We start from the raw sequence: 23,223 nt of genomic DNA, 5'->3' as shown, positions 1-23,223 counted from the left end.
TTACTGGGGATCATTGGACTTCCGTGACCGTTAGTAAATTTAATTACATCTAATTACAAAATGTTCAATGATCACACTGTTTTAGCCTAATGTACAAAATCATTTTGGCTAAGGTTACTCAGAGTTTAAAGATTAAGTTGGTCAAATTACCTTTTATGTTTCTGACGTATTTTTTTAAGAAGAAAAACTGCACTTTATGTTGAAATTTTGGTTATTATTATTTAAAGACAATACTATTCTGAAAATGTACTTAAAGTACTTAAACTACCACTTTATTTTTAAGTCTGCCCAATTTTAACCAGGAATGATATTTTTGTTTATGTTTTGGATTCAAATGCAGTTTAAATACATTTTTTTTTTCAGAAATTAAAACAGCTTGAGTTTACAATATTCCTGTCCATATCTATTATTTGATTCTGTCGCCCACTAAAACCCTTTTAAATTAAAAAAAAACATTTGCGATTTGGGGCAAATTTACATGTGCGATTACATACGTTTAATCAAGATTAATTCTTACACAGCCTCTAATTAATTGGATTAATTTTTTTAATTGAATCCCACCCCTAATATATATATATGTAGATTTGTATATATATGTGTATATACAGTATATATGTAGATATGTATATGTATATATATATGTGTGTGTATATGTATATATATATGATGTGTATATATATGTTTATATGTGTGTGTGTGTCTGTGCGTATATATATATTGTCACACACGCGCGCATGGGAGGCAGCTAAAGGGCTCGAGTGAAGGCAGTTCTGAGCCATGCCGGGATGTGGCAGAGCGCACTAACTCTCTTTCTCACTTCCCTGTAGACCTAACCCGGGAGGTTCCACCTGTCTCTCTGGACGTCACTTCTGGGACCGAGCCAATGGAGACAGACCTTGCCAGCTCCGGCCCCCCTGATGTCACATCCGGGACTAAACCAATGAACAATGAACACGTGCCCGACCCTTATGACCTCACTTCCTGTCTCCCCCTTTAAAAGCCTTCCCTTTTCCCTTCTGTGTCAGTCTTGTTTTGGACTCTGTTGTAAGCACTTCAGTGCTGGTATTTGAAAGAAAACGAAGTTGCAGCCAGGATACCAAATTACATGGGTGGCTGCCCCAAACCTTTTTCTGTCTTTGACTCGTTTTGTGACAATATATATATATATATATATATATGCCAGCAACACTCATGACAATGACAAAACAATTACATTGTCAATCATGTTACGTTATTATTAAAATGTTTCCTTTTCTTTTACTTCTCCGCTGCAAGCGGGTATATATATATATATATATATATATATATATATATATATATATATATATATAAATATGACAACAACACACATATCAATGACAAAACAATTACATTAACAATCATCTTACGTTATTTTTAAAATGTTACCTTTTCTTTTTCATAACTTCTTTAACACACTACTTCTCCATGGCCTGGTATTCTGCTAGTATATATATAAAAAATGCGTTGTTTTTAAAAAGCAACTTTTTAGTCTTGGGTTTGTTTTAGTATAATTTTGTAATCAATATTTTAACACTTCCTTTAATATTTCTATCTGTTACTTGTGCCATCTATTGGTGAAATCTTGAACTATTCTTCATATGAAAATTTCATTTCCTAATTAACACGTATTAATTGATCAATTAGTTAAACTGATTATTGACTCATGTATTTTCATCAGAAGTAAGTGTGCAAAATTTCAAGTCATTTGGACAATAGGAAGTGGGTTAAATATTGATTTCAAGATTTGTACCAGACAACCAACAGGTGAAGTTAATATACAGTAAGTGTGGTAATAATAATAATAAAATAAAATAATAAAAAAAGAACTATTGTATATGAAGACGTGTTAAGTTTCTTTTATATCCCTCCCTCTGAGCATCTTCTTTAAAAAGCCAAATCCCTAATAAATACTGTAGATACATAGGCCTGCTTTGGTGTGTGTTTAAAGCACACGCTGTTCACACACACACCAGGCCAGAAGCAAGCCGACTACAATTCAGGCACACATACTGCTGACCATGACCACTAAAGGGAAGTTAGTACATAGACGAAGAACGAAAAGCAATACTCTAACCAGTAACCATATTGCGCATCTGCCTTACAAGCTGCTATACATATGCACCCCAATGCCTGGAGTGATTAATTTGACAATGAGACAAAACTGTATCACAGAGTCACTCACTTTCTGACCGTAAAAGATTTTACAGTTAAACTGTATTGCTTATATGATTGATAATAAATTATAATAGTAAAATAACATCTATATGGTATATTTTTCAAACATTTTCTCAGAGGTTCATCTATGCTCTGACCACCAACCCACTCATGACCACAGGAATAAAGTCTCTTTGTCTGTGTCCAATCTTTACTGTTAAATTTTAGTCCCATGTCACAAAAAATTAAGTCAGTTCCTGAAGGACTTCTACAGGAATGCACACTTCAAGTCCGAGCTACTCATGGTCTGCGTGGAGTTTATACATTGTGCCACAGTGCCAATCACAGTGCCATTTTGGATGCCATTGCCACAACACAATGACTCATTGCTAGAAGGCACAGTTGCAAAAATCGCATGGTATACTTTATCAGTCCAGTGGTATTTATGCCAGCCCGTGTCTATCCTCATTGTCCAAGTTTATGGATATTGTCTCAAAACTTAGTTGCAGGTGCTTCATTTATAAATCCTGTTTTGTTTTTTGTTAATTGTTGGCTAGGAAATTGTGAATTTGAGATTATTTTTTATTTTGATGCATTGTCATTTTGTCTGTCTCTGGTTGTCACCCCATCTGGTTAACAATTTGACTCCTGGTCCACCTTGCTCACCTCTGCCTGGCACTTTCTATCCTAGGGCAGTACACAGAAACTCCGGATTTTAATCTCACATCCCAGAAACAATTACCTCACTTGATGACCCTAAATTGCCCTGGTATGTACCTTACCCTGGGCTGGTACCCTTTCTCATTTTGGTTCTTGCCTTATATTATGCTGCAGTCAGGATAGGCTTTGCTTTCCCACAACCCTAACGTGTGTTCAGACAGTGCACGGATGGGTTCAGTAAATGGCTAGATGGATGAAGATGGAGATTTGTGAGTATGTTTATATTAATACGAATATGGGATAAAGCTAGTTTCAGCACCATTTCCTTGGCTGGTAGACCACAATTCTTGTTAGCATACACACTGTGGTGCCGTCTTCCACTTTTTCAAGATCACCTTCAGGATCCTCAATTGCCTGTGCACAATTCTGAGGCATCTCTTTCACCCCTTGTCCTGAGGTAGTTGGCTGTGGCTGATTTCACAGCTTACTTGATCTCTTTCCGCTTTGGCTCACTGCTGTTGAACTGATTGGTGGGTGGTTTGGTCCATCAAGGCCCCTGCAATAACTCAGAAATTGTTGTTTTTCTAGCTATGTCAGTGTAAATATTTTGGTGATGATAGTTCATATCTTGTTTGAGATAGACAAGATGACCAGGTAGCTGCACCAAGTGGGTTCTCACTAAATGTTGCTTCCTTCTTGGCTTCCTTTCCCCTTCCTCTTGTATAATTCTACTGTAAGACGAGTGATGATCTAAATTTGGCCAGTGAACGACTTTCTTTCGCTGTCACTCACTTGAATTGCTACTTCAAGCATTTTTGCTCTTTCTTCAACTGACAGAACTTGTTAGCCCCGTGGTTCATTATGTATGTTGTTCTTGTTGCCTCACTCTTTAATGTGCAAAATCTTTCAAAAACAGACTTGCATTGTCTTAAGACTTCTTTTCTGCATTCCTCATTGTTATCTCAAAAATCTTATCTTTGTCCTCAAACAGGAGCCTGCCTGCCTGCTTCTTTCTCTCTAGGTTGTTTAACACATTAGTATTCTGGTGGTCTCTTTGTGCCTGACGACTGAGGCACATGGAGGTTCCGAGTGGTGTGGGCAATTCCAGAACAAGCTATCACTAGATTGTATTTTGCGTTCACTATCAATAATGCATTTGCCATTTTGGCTACTAGTAATGACAGAGTGTTCTCTAAACCAGAGATAAGACTAGTTCTAGATGTTTAGGTAATACAGGCTAAGCAGCACAGCAGGTGCTCAAAGATGGTAGATTTTTCAGCTTATTTTGCATTCTTAAAATTCTATTGCCAGGCCAAAATTTGGTTTTAATAAAAAAAAAAGTGTCACAGACACTAGCTAGAAAGAGTTTTTTTATTTCTGTATTAATCTTTACAGTACATTTATATCCATCCATCTATTATCCAACCCGCTATATCCTAACTACAGGGTCACGGGGGTCTGCTGGAGCCAATCCCAGCCAACACAGGGCACAAGGCAGGAAACAAACCCCAGGCAGGGCACCAGCCCACCGTAAGTACATTTATATTTAAGGTGAAAGGTGTTTCTGTTCAAAGATGACATCATTGTAAAGAGCGAGCAAAATGTTTTTGGTCTGAGATATTAAGAGTAACACCAATAAAGCTAAGCACAATTAATTTTTCAACATAATTCCTCATGAATATTAATATACTTGTTATAAAATTCACAAAAAGCCTTTCATTGCCACTTGTTTGTGCAGTCATTCTTTTATAGTTGACTTGAAGTCTGTTTAATTCACATAGCGCATCCCATTCCATCGAAGAACAAATGATAGTCACACAGTGCCAGGTATGAAGAACAGAGTGGATGTGGAAGTCTTTGAATCCAGTTTCACGGTGCAGCCTTTGTAACCCATGTAGTTTGAGTGAGGGGATTTTTCTAAAGCAGATGGTCCTGTTTGTGACATTTTCATGACTGATTGCTGCAAACACCAACGCAAATTGATATAAAATGGACCATGTAGGTGGGAATTTTTGAGACATGTTATCCAGGTGGAACACATCCTCAGTGTCTTGAAAACTGTACTAATAATCTGGACCTTGAAACAATTTCTCTCGGTTTGAATTCATTAGCTCAAGATTCTTCTTGGAGCATGATATGTGGTTATGTTTTATTTCAGGAGTCAATATTCTAGGCACCCAATGTGCACAGGCCTTGCTCTTGTTTAATTGTTCAATGACTAATCATTCGATTTCGTGCTATCTCACATGCCAACACTCTTTTACTGTCTGTTACGATTCACTTCACTGTGGCTACCCCCTCTTCTGTCATTGGTTTTGAAAGCTAGCCACACTTCGGGTCATCATTGTAAGATGGAATTTGTCACCCAATCTTTGTAAAAGCTGACTAGATGAGAGCCAATTTTCAAACGTTAATTTCCAAAAGCGTATTGTTTCCTAGCCTTAGAAATAGAGTGACAGCATGGTATTTGATTTTTTCACTTGATTCTGCAAAAGGAAGCATACTGTAAACCACAAATGCTAGAAACTTACATTTCCCACATTTTGGTGTACAGGAGCTGATCTTTACAGAATTACAAAAATCAATGATTTTAAATACCTCTTTCTGATCGAGACTCCGAAACTTTTAAATACTCCCTTGTACATCATCAAGTTTTTGGTTGGTTGTAACAAGTGCTTTAAATCAGACTGAGAGGAGGTAAATCTTTAAATAGTTGATCGATCAGTGCTTTTTTAAGAGTCTAGAAAACAGATGCTGTACTTGCATATGTTGATATTAATAGCATCTCTATATACGTATAATCTTCATTTGGATCTTGATCTTTGTTTGTCCGCGAATGAATTAGAAGAAGCACTAGATGGCAGTAGAGAGACAGCTAAAACATAGGCATTACATTAAGAATCTCCTCCAGGCAGACATTCCAACTAAACAAATTGTGCTTTAAATTAACTAAAGAGATCTTCATTTAGATCTTGATCTTTGTTTGTCCGTGAATTACACACATGCGTAGACCACCTTCCAGTTTAGTACGCTGTTGTTACTCACAGATATCAACAATGTGCCGGAATAACGAAAGGGGTGGTGGACAGTGTTACGCTGGTTAGCTCCTGAGGCCTGGTTAGAGAATGAGATTGCCGAAGATAAAAGGTATGTGCCTATGTAACATGTGAAAGAAAAAAAAGACGGTGGGTAAAATGAATGAAAACATAACAGCACGTTCCGGAAATGATTATTGTTACGTTGTAGCTGGCGAGTGCTGCGTGTCTCACAGTTGTACCGTGCCTTGCTCACATATCAGTGAAGTGATCCCTATTTATGCTTTAAAGAGCCTGGATACCTATGTGTCCCACTTTTATAACCATTGCTCCGTGTATATTGCCTTACTCTTTGGATTGCCACAAAGCAACCTGCGAGATTGGAGAAAGGTTGAGAAGAGATCGTGAGAGGAAATGACAGCATCATGAAAACGAGACGGACTGTGAACGGACAGAAGCAGAAATGCTGCTACACCACCACATAATTACGATTTGGACAGTGATTCCAAGTAGGCCGTTCCTATCGAATCAATGTCCAAGGGTTTTCTTTTGTAATTTTGTTTCCCTTATAAAAAATCATAATGCTGTGCAACGAAGGGCCCAGTTCATAACTGGCAGCCGCGTTTAAACAGGGAGCCCTTCACAGACAACTTTAACACGCGCAATGTAGTTGGGTGCACATGGCTAGTATGATATATAGAATGAAGAGAAATACAGTAATTAATGACATTGCATTTTTCTGGCAGTCCAGGGAAACTTAATAAAACATTTACTCTTTGTAGGCTGTGACTTAAAATGATAAATAATTAAGGCACTACTAACAGTCAGCTTGTTGTCAAAATGTATATGAATTTATTAGATACTATTAAAGGATAATTATCATTAGTATAACTGAAATAAGGGGGGCACGGTGGTGCAGTGGCGCAGTGGTAGCACTGCTGCCTTGCAGTAAGGAGACCTGGGTTCACTTCCTGGCCCCTCCCTGCGTGGACTTTGTATCTCCCCGTGTCTGTGTGGGTTTCCTCTCACAGTCCAAAGACATGCAGGTTAGATGCCTTGGCAATTCTAAATTGTCCCTGGTGTGTGTGTGTGTGCCCTGTGGTGGGCTGGCGCCCTGCCCGGGGTTTGTTTCCTGCCTTGCGCCCTGTGTTGGCTGGGATTTGCTCCTGTGACCCTGTGTTAGGATATAGCGGGTTGGAAAATGACTGACTGACTGATAACTATATTCTATGTAACAATATATTATCATAATACAGATGTTGCAAGTTTAATGGGTTTTCACTTAATGGAATTCAGAGAAAGACCACAGTTCTGACAGTGGCCAGTGTAACTGTTCTCTCCCAACTAGGTGTTTGCGGTAAAAACTGAGCCAACTTTAGAATGTTGGGAAGTGAAATAATAAATGATTATGTTTTTGTACCTCTTATTTAAGTAATCTGTCTGTCCAAGCGAGTAAGAAGCTGAATGCGTTTGGGTCTCTCTTAAACTGTAGGTTCATTTTGCCTCGTGACCTCTGTTCATGTTCTCCTGCTAATGTGATTCCAAGTTTGGGAGTGGCGCTAAGTAATTGTTTACTGCAGAAGGATAATTGTTGTGAGCAGTTTGAATTGTTGATGTGTTTCAACAAGCACAGTGCTCTTCGATACAATCATTTTATTGGTCCTAAAAAACCTTTCCTAGACTGTAATTAGGTTTATTAGACCTGAAGCAGGCTATGGCCCCAGTCGGTGTATTCACTTGCAAAGTATAGCCCTCCATCCCATTCACATTTTCTTTGTGAAATCCGAATTCTTGTTGACTTTCTGTTAAGGTTAATTTTTATTTTGATTTTACTCATTTGTGGGCACGATATATTACTTCTCTCCTTTTCTGATTAAACAGCAGGTTTGGCCAAAATATTAGAAATCACATATTCATTTTTAAATATATGTCAGTTTCAGTACAGTGAACAACTGGGGCCGTAGCCCACCTTCTCACATTAAGAACGCTGGCTATTTTAAATAGTTAATTTCATACCTGCATTAATTTCCAAGCAGTTCTGTTATTTCCAAATGCTATATGGTGCAAGCAATGTATTAAAATAAAATAGCTTCTGAGCTATTAATAATAATAAAGAAAAGCAACAATATAATACAAGCAAAACAGGTGCAGAGGCATGACATTTAATCAAATTATCTGTAGGTTTTATGCTTGTGGCATTTAAAAAACTGTATGTTTTAGGACATGGCATGCTGTAATTAAAAATGTCAAGAGCAGAAATATATGGATTTCTGACTTTTTAATACCACTTAATATAATTGTGGTGATATTACAAAACCAATATTGACCATAGCATTATTATAATTAATACTACCTTAAACTACATTGGAAGTAGGCTGAGTTCTGGGATGGGATATCTTCTTTGTGGAGCATGCATTACTAGGTTTCTGGGAGTTTCCTCCAGGAATCTTGAATTCTTTGCACAGTCTAAAAACATCCATGAACCAAGCTGATTAATGACGGTAAATTTCTTTTCTGTGGATTACCTTTGTATACACCCTGGCCTATTCCTATAACCCTGACAAGGACTGGAAAGTTGTAAAATTAGATGGATATTAATTTTAATATAAAATAACCAAAAGAGTGGGATCCTACTTACAAAAGACACAAGAAGAACTGCATTTCCAGAAACATGTAAAGAACTACGGGATGAGGAAGAAGACAGAAAGTGAAAGTGCTATCTTCATACAAAGTGTTCAAACTGGTAGAGTCATTGTGTCGTATGGTAATACAACTAAGTGTGTCAGAAAGATATTTTGGAAGAGATTGATAGCTGCAAAACAGTCATAGAATCTTACTTGCAATCCAAATCAATCCTTAAAACACAATGCCACATGGTACCAGGGCAGAGCCATTGTAAAGACGTCTACCCACCCTAGGCACAAATTATTGCTATTAATTCCATAACAGTATGTGTTATGAATAACCTGGTTGTATGATTTTTCTGCAGTTCATTATCACCACACCATATACTGCATATTTTTGTAGGGTGCTGTTTTTGAACTGTTTTTTAAACTTACTTTCTTTTCTCAGGTTTACAGTTACTTTGATAAATAAATGCAAATGTCATTTGTATTTGGTGAGAAGTCAAGCAAAATGACACCTTTTATTGGCTAAATAAAAAGTTTACAATATGCAAGCTTTCGAGGCAACTCAGGCCCCTTCTTCAGGCAAGATGTAAACAAAGATGTAAACACCAAATTTGTATTTGGTGTATATTTTGATTATTATTCATTTTCATTCTTCGAATAAACTTAAGAGAGGAAATTCCACAGAAAAAGGTGAATTAATAGGAAGATTACAAAAGAGAGCTAAGAAGTAAAAGTTATAGAAAACAATATGAATATTTCAAAATTTCTTATGAATGTTTATTGTCACACCGCTGCTCTTTTCTAAATGCAAAACAACAAAAAAACAATAACCAGCTAATTAAGTAGCAGACCAGTTAGGTGCAAAATGAACACAGACTGTAAAATTGCTTGGAAATAAACTTGCACCCACATGGGGTTCCCCAGAACTGAGACTAGAAATTGCTGGACTAATCTGTTTTAGTAGTGAAGTTTTCAATCAGAGGTGAAGATGTGCTGTAGTATTTTGGGTTTTACGGCTGCATTGTGAAGTTCCCATGACACAACATTGGAGCACTAGCAACCTGTTTGCAAGCTGTTCCTTTCAGTAACTTTCCTCAAATCAGTTACTTTAAGAATGCTGTTGATCTTTTTTCTTTGATCTGCAAACCATAAACATTATCTTTATCAGGCCATCCATTGTCAGTGAACCCCTAAAGTCTGACTTTGTTTAAGTCCCTGCTGTAGGTACTGACATATTTATTATATTCTCCCATGAGAGACAAGCCTACCAGAGAATGAAAGACAAAAGGAGTCTAAAGACAGATGGTCAACTCTGACCAGGGCACTATTAGAAGGGAGAGCCTTGCCTTTTTACAGTTGCTGGAAGGTTTAGTTCTGAAAGCAGCCTCATGCAGAGCTGAGCTTGGAACATTGGCATTACCGTGTACATGGACCCTTCTCTTCATCAGATGAAAACCATAATACTCTAAATCATCAGTGTTTTTGGCTAGTAGATTCTCTAGACCAGGGGTTCCCAACTTGGGGTGGCAACAACCCCTGGAGTACAAGATGGCATTTCGGGGGTTGCGACAAAGAGGAAGGCCAAAATTGGGTGAGGTGTGTTATCCAACCTTATTGTAGTGTCTTGCAGTGTGCTGTCATTTGTAGGTCATTTATTAATTAGTGCTCATGTTCTAAGATATGAAAAGAATCAAGCATCACGTGCGCAATTGTCATTTTTGAATAAGCCACAGAAATGCATGTTCTCTCAGGTTCCTTAATGCTGGCAGAATGTTCATGAAGGCAAATTACTTATTTTAAGAGAATGGAATTTGGACCTTGGAATGGTTTGTAGAGAAAGAGAAGGTCTAGTATTGATTTATGTGCACGTCCTGATCGTGAAATGTCACTGATATCAAGGTTTGATTGACATTTATGTCATTTACATTCAGCCCAACTCTCCTGCTGGCGGTCCTGACAGTAGTGCCACAATTGCAACTGTGCAGCATATCTGTTTTTGAACTGCAGTGCAGGTGTTATTGGGGGACAAAGCTTGTTGAACACTGCATGTTTTATTGCTTAGTGACGCGTTGGCGCCCATTGCTTCACAGGGGTCTGTAATCCCCCAAAACACTTGCTCACATTTTATTGCTTCACTGGATACCCCAACCCCCGGATCATCAATTAAGTGTCTAAGCTTCGCAGGGGACTCATTTACAAGATTATGGTGATTTATAAAGGTAGATTTCTCAATTTATATTTACATTTTATGTACTGAGTTGAAACCATATTTTTTAGTTCACTTTGTTCTCCTGTAGTACTGTGTATGGTTCAGTTTATGGTTCAAAAATTTGACTTCTTAATCTTTAAATGTGATACTACTTTTGTAGGGGTAAGAATATAAATCAAACATTTTCTAGGAATGTGGGGCATAGAAAAGGTTAGGAACCACTGCTTTAGACCTAAGTAGGTTATAATGTTTAAAAAATGGCTACAGTATTCAATGTTGCCATGTCCATGAAGGTGAAGTTTATTATTTGAATATTGAATCTTTTCAGAAGTGTTTGCAGATGCAAGAGACTGAATGACAGTGGGTTGGCACTACAGATTAGGGTTGGCTGATGTGCTGGCACAGTAGTTTGGGTTCTTTACCCCTGACATTCACACCAGTGGCTTCAGTTGACCAGAGGCTGGTCCTCTATGTGGAGTTCGGCGTGAAGTTAGAGTCTGCATTTAACTGACTGTTCCATATTCAGTACTGCCTACTCCAAAATTAGGAAAAAGATAAAGCAGATTTTTATTCACATTTAAAAGATACTCTATTGCTTTGGAGAAAATTGGTAAGCAAAGAAATTAACACAGATGAAAAAAAGTAGCCAGTATTGTGTTTTGATGATTTATTAAATGTACTTTCCATGCTGTACTTTGATTTATTTCATGTACATCTGTATCAACTCCTTCATCTTCCAAAACCACACTTACAATTCTGAGATGCTTTGAGGTGGTAATATAAAGGACAAGGCAGGAGCCCACCATAGAAGAGGCACAGCACCATCTTAGAGCACTAACCCCCACACACACACTTTCATTCAGGAGTAGTTTAGAGTTGCCTTTAAATTTAACACACCTCTGTGGGATGTGGAAGGAAACCATAAAACCTAATTAGAAAACATGCAAACTGAACAGAGATGGTGATTATTCTGGGACATCAGCAGGCAGCAGTAATCATTGTGCTAACACGCCACCCAAATCTGCCCTTGGAGTCTCATTCACTACTAAAGTGTGGGTACGTTGGAAAGTATATTTTAAAATCCTTGAACTTTGGCACGGTGGTGCAGTGTGTATGAGTGACGACTAATGGGCTGGCATTTCATGCAGGGCTTGTTCCTGCCTTGTGTTCAGTGCTGCTGGGATATGCCCCTGTAACACGTAAAGTGGCTCAGGATGTGCATGGATGGTAAGGTTAGCAGGTGGCAGCATACAAGTTGAGTTTAATTGCAAACTACATAAACATTGAATTGATTATGTCATTTTTACATATAGTTTTACATCCTTTTTCTAATGAAACATTTTGGAAATACTGTGGTTATCCTTGCAGCAATGGTTTAGCACAGTCATTCAATCAAAATAAACCTAATACCTATAATACGAAAAACATTTGTGACCAGTTTTGTGGTGCAAGTGTACAAAAAAAGGTATAGTCGTAAAGTTAGGGTGTAGCTTACAGTCTAATTATACAGTATTCACACACTTTGTAGTCATTAGTAGCAAAGTGTTTTTTACTGGTTAATGTGTAAAATTTACAATATGTTCAGGTTACAAGCAAATATGCTTTCTTTCTTTTTCCAACACCCTTTTTTTTAAAGCACAGATAGTCAAGAGTATACTCGGCACAGAGTTTATTATTCTGTATGGATCGTGCAGCTATTTCAGCTTTGATAATGTACATCACATGTCAAAGGTTAACAGTTTGAGGAGTCCCAATTCACTGCAGTATCTGATGAAAAAGAAAAGATGCATTCCTTACAGGATTAAGTGGTTTTGGCAAAAACACATTTCCTGAACTAGCTGTTTATATGGGCGTCTTTATCCTGTGCAGATTAGGTTTTAATATTCTGTTTCCTGAATACCAGGAATTTGACTAAACCGTTCTTTTTAATTGTTATGTCATATCAGTGTGGCAGTGTCATCAACATCTTGCACGAGCTGTCACCGGCTCAAATCTCACCACTAGCACACTGTGACCTTCCTCAATCTGTATTATTTCTATACCAGTAATGGCGTTCTGCACTATAACGTGCAGTAAATACACTTGACTTGAGCATTCCTAGTTTTCATACTCTTTTCCCTATACATTTAGCATTCGTTTGCTCACAGGTTGATGCGTTTGCTGCTTCGTGAGCAGCATTTCTTTTCTCCATCCTAGCAGCCTGCTTCTTCTCTTCTTCTATCAGCATCTTTTCATGTTAAAACTGATTGAGTCAGTGCTTGTGTTGCAATTACTTAATACGCTTTCCTTACATTTTCACTTAAGCTGGCTCTTAGGTCTTCAATCTGCCTCGAGAATGATTTAAGATATGAAGAGGTAGGGGAAGTGGCGGTGAAGGTGGTAGAGAATGAGAATGATGCCTGTACGCATGCGCCGCACAGCCACCCCAGTGGCCGCTGCTGAGAGTTGATTCTACAATAAAATAAAATAAAAATAAAAAGAGGAATAACCTTGGTGGTCAATCTTCACCCCGAAAGCAGATAGTAGACATCACATAGTATATGCGTACCAAATTTCAGGTCAATAGGTCAAACGGTTTCCGGGCTACAGGTGATTTAATATCCTGGACAGACAAATGGACAGCCACGGTAGTGTATTATATATACAGAAAAGAATACCCCTGACATTCACTCTGGTAAATCAGTCAATCAACATGCCTGCTTCACTGTTATAACCCAGTACTGCAGATATACCTGACAAAGGATTAGCTGGGTTTGTAGCCCATGCTGGTATTTAGTGTAAGATTTTACAACAATGCACTTGGCAGATACTTCCACAAGAAAGAGATGAAAGCACCAAATCTAAATTGTGAGACTCAGTTTGAAAATTTGACCTGTCATAAGTTTCTTACCTCCTAAATAATTCAGGATGCCTCCCTTTATTCACGCATGTGATGGACACACAGACATTTTGGCAACATCATGCCCGTCAGGCAGACAGCGTTATATGCTTTGTTGTGTACCACTCAAATATGTCAATCATAGATATCATGATATTGACGTGAAAAGCAACAGCGCTTGACAGGAACAGCATTAAATGGATTTTTGCTTGGTATCCTGTCTTATTAGAGGGCAAGCTATTGATTTTCATTTTGTTTTGTCAATAAATGTATATTTATTGTGTAACAGCACTTTAATTGGGTGGTCTGTTAGATGAACTTCATTTGTCTGTTCCACGTGTTTTATTGATTTCATTGTCCTTGTTGTGAGTCTGTAAATTAATAAGTTCTCTCTCTGAATATCAGTTGTTATGATAAAAAGTATAATCTGATGTGCTGTTTAAATTCTTGTTTAGTTGGCACACTGAAGAATTTAATAGTAAACATTGTTAAACTGGGATGGCATGCTACAGCAGTGGTCATGGCTGCTGTCTCACAGCTTCAGAATTGTGGGTTCAAATTGCTGGCCATTGTCTGTGCAGAGACTGTAAGGACTCTGTGTGTGTGTGTTTATGTGTTGGCTTTCGTCCTCAGTGCACACAACGATGATACCAATAAATGTATCCATTCAGCAATTTTTTAATCCTGCTTTGTCCAGTAATCTATCCTAGTGCTGAGTTCAAGGTAGGGATCACCCGGGTTAGGAAGCCAGTCCCTTGTAAGACACCCCCTTTAATACACTTAATGTGTCCTGACTTTGAGGTGACAATCTACAATGCTCATGTTTTGGCAGGGCATGGAGAGAATTTGAAAACTTCACACAAATGGGGCCTGGACTGAATTCTGAATCCAGGTCCCTTTTAATTAAAACCTCAGCACACCATTTAGGCCTATACTAATGCAGCATAAAATAATATGCCAAACTATACATAGTGCAATAATACGCAGTCTTTTCAGTAAAAGTCACTGTAGTGATGTCTGTCTCAGCAGGTCAGCAGAGATCAGCATTGCCAGCAGCCTTATGTAGCCTCATCATCTAAAAGGTTTCCCAGAGACCCACTCTCAGTGGAGTTTTTATGAGCACGACCAGCTGGGAGGAGTACCAAGGGCTCGCTGGGAGGATAAAATCTCCCAGATGGCCTGTGAACGCCTTGGGATTCCACATTATGAGTTGGCAAGTGTGGCTGGGAAAGAGGACGTCTGGCCCTCACTGCTAAAACTGATGCCTCCATGACCCAGCTTCGGATAATTGGTGGAAAATGGATGGATGGACTTAGCAGATGAAAGTGTCCACCACCATACATTCACAACTTTCTAATGACTGCAATTTCTTAACTCAAACATTAAAACTCATACCTTTAAAGTATGTCAATGCTAAATCCTGGACACTTTCTTCAGCTTGCTTTCTGTCCTTGTGCTAATCATGTAAACAGGCAAGTATACAGCATCAAAGCAGGCCCCTGCAATTCCAGATGACAACACACTTCTGTTTCATCATTATTTATAAAATAGTCAATGGCAGCGGCAAACAATGTCTGATTCCCACAAGAAAATGATTTCTAACATATCAGAGGAATTGGACTGTTATACTGACTAGGCAATCCTACACAACTAAAATCCAAAGGGTAGTCTTTGGAGCAGGTGGCCCATCTTCATTATTTACACAAGATGGTCAATGCAAAATAACACTCTACTTTAACACTGCTACCCTAGTTCTCCTTTAAATGAACTTGCAGACATACTGCATATGCTTCAGGTTGATGTGTCTTTCAGCTGTGCCATCGATGAGATATTAGATGTCTTAAGGTTTCTAAAATTAGCAAAACTGTAATAGGTGCAAGAGCTTAAACTTGGGTTACCCTTTTTATTTGGGAGTTTCTCTCCCATCACTTTCAGAAGTCTGGAAAACGGTTTAGAATATTGTTAGAAACATTGTTTTTATATATATTTTACTGTATAGTGTTCAGAAGCCATTAAGAAGGCTGACAGAAAGTTAGGTTATAGATCCCGATGCGTGGAGCACACTTCCAAGGAGGTTATGCACTGGTGAGGCCTTATCTATAGTACTGTGTGCAGTTTTGGTCTCCAGGCTACAAAAAGGACATAGCAGAGCCAGAAAAAGTCCAGAGAAGAGCAACTAGGCTGATTCCAAGACTACAGGGGATGAATTATGATTAAGATATCAGATTACAAGAGCTTAGCCTTTTCATTTAAGAAAAAGAAGATTAAGATGTGACATAATTGAAGTGTTTAAAATTATGAAGGGAATTAGTGCAGTGGATCGAGACTGTAATTTTAAAATGAGTTCATCAAGGACACCGGGACAAAGTTGGCAAATTTTGCATAAACATTAGGAGGTTTTTCTTTACATAGAAAACCATAGACAAGTGGAATAAGCTACTAAGTAGTGTGGCAGACAGTAAGACTTTAAGGACTTTTAAAACTTTTTTTAGAGGAATTGAGTGGATAGGACTGGCAAGCTTTGTTGTGCTGAATGGCCTGTTCTCTTGAATTTTGATTGATGAAAAGCGCCCACACTTTTATTTTACGAGTGATGTATGAGAGACTTATTTTTTACTTTGTAGTACATTTTGTAACTTAATATAAAGTTATTTTTTTATATATATATATATATATTATTTTCAGCTTTTCAGTCTTGGGTTTGTTTTAGTATAATTTTGTAATCAATATTTTAACACTCACTTTGACGTTTAAATGCACACATCTTCATACAAGATGCAAAAAGTTGATAATATTTCTATCCGTTACTAGCGCCTTCTATTGGTGAAATTTTGAACTATTCTTCATATTAAAATTTCATTTCTTAATTAACATGGATTAATTGATCTATTAGTGAAACTGATTATTGATTCATGTATTGTAATTGGAAGTGAGTAAGTGTGCAAAATTTCAAGTCATTTGGACAATAGCAAGTGGGTTAAATATCGATTACAAGATTTGTACCAGACAACAAACAGGTGAAGTTAATATAAGCATGGTAATAATAATAATAAAAATAATAATAAAAATAAAAAGAATGAAGAGAATGGATTGAAAGTATAACAGCGTCTGCAAGAGCACAATAAGTACAAAATAGTTTTAAAATGCAAGAGAATATCACATACAGGCAGCACCACACTGTAGACACCAAACCTGGCCTCTTACTATTTCTAAAGGAATTAAAATAAAAAGATTGCAGCAACCATGTGCCTGATTCACACTAAAAATGCTTGACTGCAATTTTAGACTGCACTGTTCACAAAGGTAACACCAGCTTACAAATAAACTGCTTAGTTGGCTCTTTTATTAGAGCGATAAGCTTAAATGGTGATTTGTGTGAGCTCTTTTATTTGATTGCAGCTTGGTTTTATTAGTGTAATACCTCAGTATTGTCATTATGAGTTATGGATGATTAAATGAGCATTGGAGACTAGAAAATAAAAGCAGTGTTTCCTCAGTGCATGTCTTTTGACATCACAAAAAAAAAAAAACAAATAGCAAAGGAGTGAAGGAGCTGAATAATTTTTGGCATGCCATTGGTGGTAGCCTGGTTTCTTTTCGCTTCAGATGTGGCAATGGAAAAGAACCATTTGGGCCCTCCTGCTGCCTTCTCCAGTAAACAGAGCCAATGAGTTACTCTGAGTAGGCTTGGGTCTTCATTCACTTGGCTGACAGGCCTTGGCGATTCCACCATTGACATGTAAATCAGAGCAGTGTTATTCTCCGAGAGAGACTGACTGACTAAGTGAACGGGGAGGGGACTTTGTTTAATCCAGCTGTCCGGGTGGCAGCACAGCGAGAGTCCCTGATACTTGGCCATCCAGCACATGCAGCTGTTCAATTGTTTTGTCAAGCTTTGGACTCTGGAGCTGGTCGTTCTGTTTGTAAGTACTACTCACTGTATGCTTTAAAGTTTTCTAGTAGAGTGAAATGTCTGTAAGGAATTGCCAAGAGCCTGTTTTGGAAGGTGATCACAATGGGATTTGTTTTTGAAGTTGTGTTCAGCTGAAAGAGCTGTAAAAACTGATGCTGGATAATTTGAGTTTGCTCACATCAATCCTTAGAAAACTTAAATATAAAAAATACATACCATGCACCTCAACATATACAGTTTTTGACTAGTTTATTAACTATTGCTGAGTAGCTGTGACCATTTTGGCAATGTTTTGGTGTCTCACTTATCTTTTTATATTTCTCTGAATTTAGTTTCCTTTTTTCTTTAGGTCCTATCATTAACAGAAATGATTATCACTAACTGATTTAAATTCAAATTTTTACTTCAATAAATTGTTCTCCTTCAAGGTTTTTGTAAATAAGAAATTTACACCATTCCGTAATGAACCACTGTAATTAAGGGCGTTATTTACAGTGAATGAAAATGGGTGATGTCATCAGTGTAGGAGAAAAAGACAGTTACTTAAGACAAGGAAAAAATTGATAAAGTATGTCAACTCTGAACCCGTCCTCACCTTTAAAATCGAAGTGTGGAGTGTTTACTTCTGAAAATCGTGAGCGCTTTGATAGTAGAATATTAAGAAGAGAACCCTCATGCCATTCCACAATTTAAGGCAAGACTGACACACAGTCTATCCCGAGATCACACACATATTTTGATAGAAAATTTCTCAAATTAGTCTGCTTCCCCTCCTCTACAACCAGACCGCCACACACTTGATTTTACAAATCATTCCTTTCGACTAACAAATCGCTAAGAGGAGATCACTTATATCCTGCTCCAGTACAAATACTCCATAAAGTAACATGGAGCAGTACTGAATGACTTTTTTAGCTACCACTTTTTCTAATGTTCCTTGGTGTTCAGAAGATTATGGCCTAACGTAAAAAAGAAAACAATACATGTTGTAATATTATCCAAATTCCAAGTTAATAGGCTCTGACTCCTCATAATCCCATACTGAAATAACAAGGATAAATGGAAGAAAATTACAATAGAATTGACATTTATTTTAATTTATGTATATTTATTTAAGGAACAAAACATAGAAAACAATCAAAAGAAAATGTCTCTCATGATAATTCATGAAAGTCAGCACTCAAAACCCACCTGACAAAGTCAAAGCTACATGACCACAAAGCCTCATCTAAAATGGTGCATCATATAGCAAGTAAAACTGGAAGGTTCCACACTGGTTCAGCACAGCACAGGCCCGGCTTTCTTATTTTAGAATTACATTATTGATTTCTGGCCTGACAAAATATTTTTGAACAGATCCTCATGAAGAGATATTTATATTTCTTCCAATATCAGATAATATAGAACATTGCTTCCCCACCTTACAAAAGGTGGATTGGGATTCTTCCAGTTCAGCAAGTAGGGTGGTATATGATACTACCACCAATGTTTCACTCATTGCTATTACTCAAAATACTGCTGTTAAAGCAGTGACTTTAAGAGTGAATTTAAATCCAAGTCTATCCAAAAAGTATACAGAGATATTTATTCAAAATAGAACATTTCCAAATATATGACCTAGCGATATGGACACTTGATGAAATCACTTGCAGGTTGGGTACTGCCAAGGTACATTTTAGACAATTTTAGGAAATATATATGTAAATAATGCAGTATTTGTATTTGTAGATGTATGGTGTGCTTGAATTTTATGAATGACTGAATTCCATCCTTTTGTAAGATTTAATATCTAAAGACAGATGTGTTGCCTGTCTGTCAGTTGTTTTTTGCAGCACGTATTAGTTAAATACTTTTTGTGTTGTATATTTAGATAAGTGTAAACTGTATGTATGTCATATATTAGTAATCGTGCTTGATGTAAGAGCCTGTTATGGGTGCATTGATGGCGCTGTGAAGCAGATAACAGAGTTTGTGTCTGCCTAAACAACAGAAGATCTTCTTAACTCGGCCTGTTAGGTTGCTTATACAGTATAGAAGGTTCATGGCCAGGCTGAAAGTATGTTGATAATGGTTTAACTCTCCATGGGGAAAGAACAATGCCAAATTTAATTAGCTTTGGAATAGCGTTGCTTACAATTAATATATTACAAAAGACACAATTAAGAGTGCAATGGTTACTATAATCAAGAGTACAGCATGTCAGCATATTGCCTTAAGAGACCATAATGAGGTCAATTTATTTTTTTTTTCCGACATCAAAACAGATCCTTGGCCCAAAAAAGTAACATATTCTACATTGTATTGAATTCCTAATTCAGTATAACCCACATATTACATTTATGAACTTGAAATTGGCAGATTTTTCTTTTTCAGAACTGTTTAATGGGTATAATGTCTTGTAATGCACATTCACTTGTCTTTGTGACTGAAGTGACGGAGGCTGCAGAATCAAAATGTACAAAAACTGCCAAAACTATTTTACTATCATACTGTAATAATACTTAAGTGGTTAAATTTGTTTACATCATTTTTTAACATAGTAAACAGCTTGTTCTGTTTACCTCCAATGTAGAATTAAAAGGCTTAAGTTACCATTCAGCATTATCTCTGTATTTAGCTTGGTAACTTACTATCACAGAAAATGTGTAATCTAAGAGAAGCAACATTTGGCCAAGGGAATCCAGAAGAATTTGAATACCAGTCTATTATCAGTTGATGACTGTATAATGTTGAGTATTTGTTAGTCAAGTTTCTACAATATGTGGTCTAATTGTTATGCTGCAAGTAGATTTCTTATAAACACTTTTTTCTGTAACATTCATCCATTTCTTGAACCAAATAATCCAATTCTAGGTTGCAAAGTGCAGGCTGGAAGAACTGGGTGTATGGGAGGAACCAAATCGGGTACACTTTCTCACACACCCACAGCCACTCAAGGTTTTTTTTAAGCCACATACAGGCCTAACTTCCATGGGATGTGGGAGAAAAATCACAGTGCTCAGAGTATGCTGACAAGGGGATACCATGCAGACTCCGCACAGTGAGCAGGCTATGGAGCGGAATTTTCTTTTGAAGAATATGGGAGTATTTTTCCCTTTTTTTTAATCTGAGCTCATATTGTGCTAGGGCTTATCCACACCTTCAGGTTAAATATTCATAGAGGAGTCTCAAACACATAACGTGGTGTGCTCTGTTCAAGCAGTACCTCACTTAAATCATATATTGGGGAATGCTGTTTTTTACACTGCAAAATAATGTTACATTTAAGGTAAGAAGCTGGCAGCTGTGGTTACCAGAATTTACCCATAAAAAATAAGGTGACAGCATTTTTAGGTCTATAGTATAACTTTATATAAATAACTGTTTTCCTTTACAGTACATTGCAGTGGAAGCAATCCTTCAAACATAAGCTGAAATCCATACAGTAATAAATATGTCACTCATTAAACCATTACAAAAATGCTGTCAGAAACACAGACCAGTATACAGTTTGCATCAGTAAAATAACAACAGTCAAAAACAAACACTGACTGTATACATTGAAAAGAATTCAATGTTTAAAGAAGTTATGGTACGTTATCTGCTGAAGAAGTAAAGTTTAATTTTGTGGTGTACAGTGTCATACAGGTTTGCCAGGTTATTGAAAACAACCCACCATAAATCAGCCTCCATAACCTCAAAAAACCTTCAGCAGTCTGGGAGGAGCAAGTCTGCTAACTCTGTTTAGGTTTGTTTCCCCACTGCACAAAGATTTGCAGTTCACGAGGACCAATATGCATTTCCTTATGCAAATATCATAATTGCATGCAAATTTAGGCATTGGTGCCAAGGAAAAAAAACAGAAAATTTTTGTTTTGAAAAATTGCATCATACTCAAAATGGCAACCACACAAACTTATTTTACCTCTGGCGCACATTAAATAAAAGTATATATTGAAGACATAGCTACATAAAGCAAACGTGATCACTTTGAGTTACATTAATGTAAGGTAGCTGTTTAACAGTTGATAGAGCAACTACACACTGTCAGCAAACAGCAACTTTTCTATCTACCTTTAAAATGAAATTTACTTTCTGATGACATTATCTTGTTTTTGGTGCAGTAATTACCGTTTTTTTTTACATAAAAATATATTTTTTACAGGTTGACAATGTAAAAAAAAATATGTTTCATTTCAGTGCTTTGGTGTTACTGAAGCAGTACTTTACCATTTTACATTTGTTCACCTTTACTGTTTAACAGTTTTACACTGTAAAATTAACAGCCATTTTTATACAATGTAGCTGAGACTTGTCACAGTAATTGATCGTGTCCTTTTTCCAGACATATAATTTGAGGAATTAAAGCTATAGTTGACCTGGGAGTTCTCTTGTAAATAATGGACATTCCTAGAACTCCTTGGGTCTGCAGACTTACTCTGTTTCTGCGTTCCAATCATGCCCATCATGGAGGGTGTCCCATTACAGGTATTTTATAAAGAGAATTAGGTTTTCATTCCATTTAGTCTAGAAATATACCTGAAGGCCATTACTGTCAGAGCTTTGTGAACAACTGGTCTAAATTTTTTTTTGTCATAATGGGAGTTCTTAAAAAACATTGGCATGCATGAAATACCCATAGTGTACTTTTGTATCAATTTCTACATAACCTACCATGGGTTCCTGGTTAGTTTTAACATGTACAGTATAGGATCATATGGATTTAGTAAAATCCATCTATCCATTATCCAACCCGCCATATCCTAACTACAGGGTCACGGGGGTCTGCTGGAGCCAATCCCAGCCAACGCCGGGCACAAGGCAGGAAACAAACCCAAGGCAGGGCGCTAGCCCACCGCAAGGATTTAGTAAAATGCCAAATAATAATGGAGCACACTAAACTTCTCAGTTTAGAAATATAACATACAATTGAAAAATGAACAATGCTTTGCAGTGGGTTTTATGGTAATTCTGCACAGTAGTTTGGCTGTCTTGAAATTCACTGCCCCAATGTAGGAGCATGTTTCATCGAACTATCTTAAAATGTACACATAAACAAAGAAAGAACTTTGTTAATGCTGTGCTTCCCCAAAACAGACTTGATCTGGATCAATACAGTAAGATCAGTATCACATTTATATTCTTAGAGTCTTTGAGATCACATGTTTAAAAAATTGCAAATACTGTATATGTTTGTATTTTTTACAAATGTGGTATAAAGGTAAGTGTGCTGTAAATAATTCTTGATAGTCATCAAGTGCCAGCTTTTTGCTATGTAGTGTAATCTGGACAGTTGGCAAGTTTTTAGATTAATATTTTTGTATGTGCTCTCTGGAAGTGTAAAAATCTACCCTTTACTGAACATTGAGGAATCTGAAACTGTTGAGAAGAAAAGAACCGTTTTGTGCCTTTCAGCCATTCTATTTGAGTGTTTCTTTTCATATGATAAACTGTGGTTATGCTCATCAGCCCATTTTTGCTTCACGTTAAGTGTTGAAACATAGTTTTTAATGAAAATATTATTGCGCTTTAATCTTTTTCTGAAATGCTATTCATTGGGGGTTTCAGCCTGAACAAAGCCAAGCTGCCTTCATTCATTTTAACAGGATTAGCGTCTCACATCTGCCAGGTTTTAATTCATTATTCAGCTCCAGCTTTGCACTAGATGGCATGAAAGTAATGTCCTCATTTTGGAGCAGAGCCCGCGCAGAAGCATTTCCATTAATTAGGTTGCTTGTGAGCCT

At 37.2% G+C, this 23,223-nt stretch overlaps 1 protein-coding gene across 2 annotated transcripts in view; it reads left to right on the top strand.

Annotated features, from left to right (window-relative positions):
* The window catches only part of ankrd6b (ankyrin repeat domain 6b), a 183,021-nt gene that overhangs the window by 53,145 nt on the left and 106,653 nt on the right, over positions 1-23,223 (top strand). Inside the window, exon 1 of one of the 2 annotated variants that reach the window (XM_039747988.1) lies at positions 17,418-17,510. The exons of the other annotated variant lie outside the window; for it this stretch is intronic. The gene's annotated coding sequence lies outside the window, so the exon portion shown is untranslated. Of the gene's footprint in view, positions 1-17,417; positions 17,511-23,223 lie in introns of those variants that run through there. 2 annotated transcript variants of the gene reach the window in all.

This window comes from Polypterus senegalus, chromosome 3 (assembly GCF_016835505.1).
Source record: "Polypterus senegalus isolate Bchr_013 chromosome 3, ASM1683550v1, whole genome shotgun sequence".
NCBI lineage: Eukaryota > Metazoa > Chordata > Cladistia > Polypteriformes > Polypteridae > Polypterus > Polypterus senegalus.
Note: the sequence above shows the minus strand (reverse complement) of the source record. Positions and strands in the feature narration are given on the sequence as shown.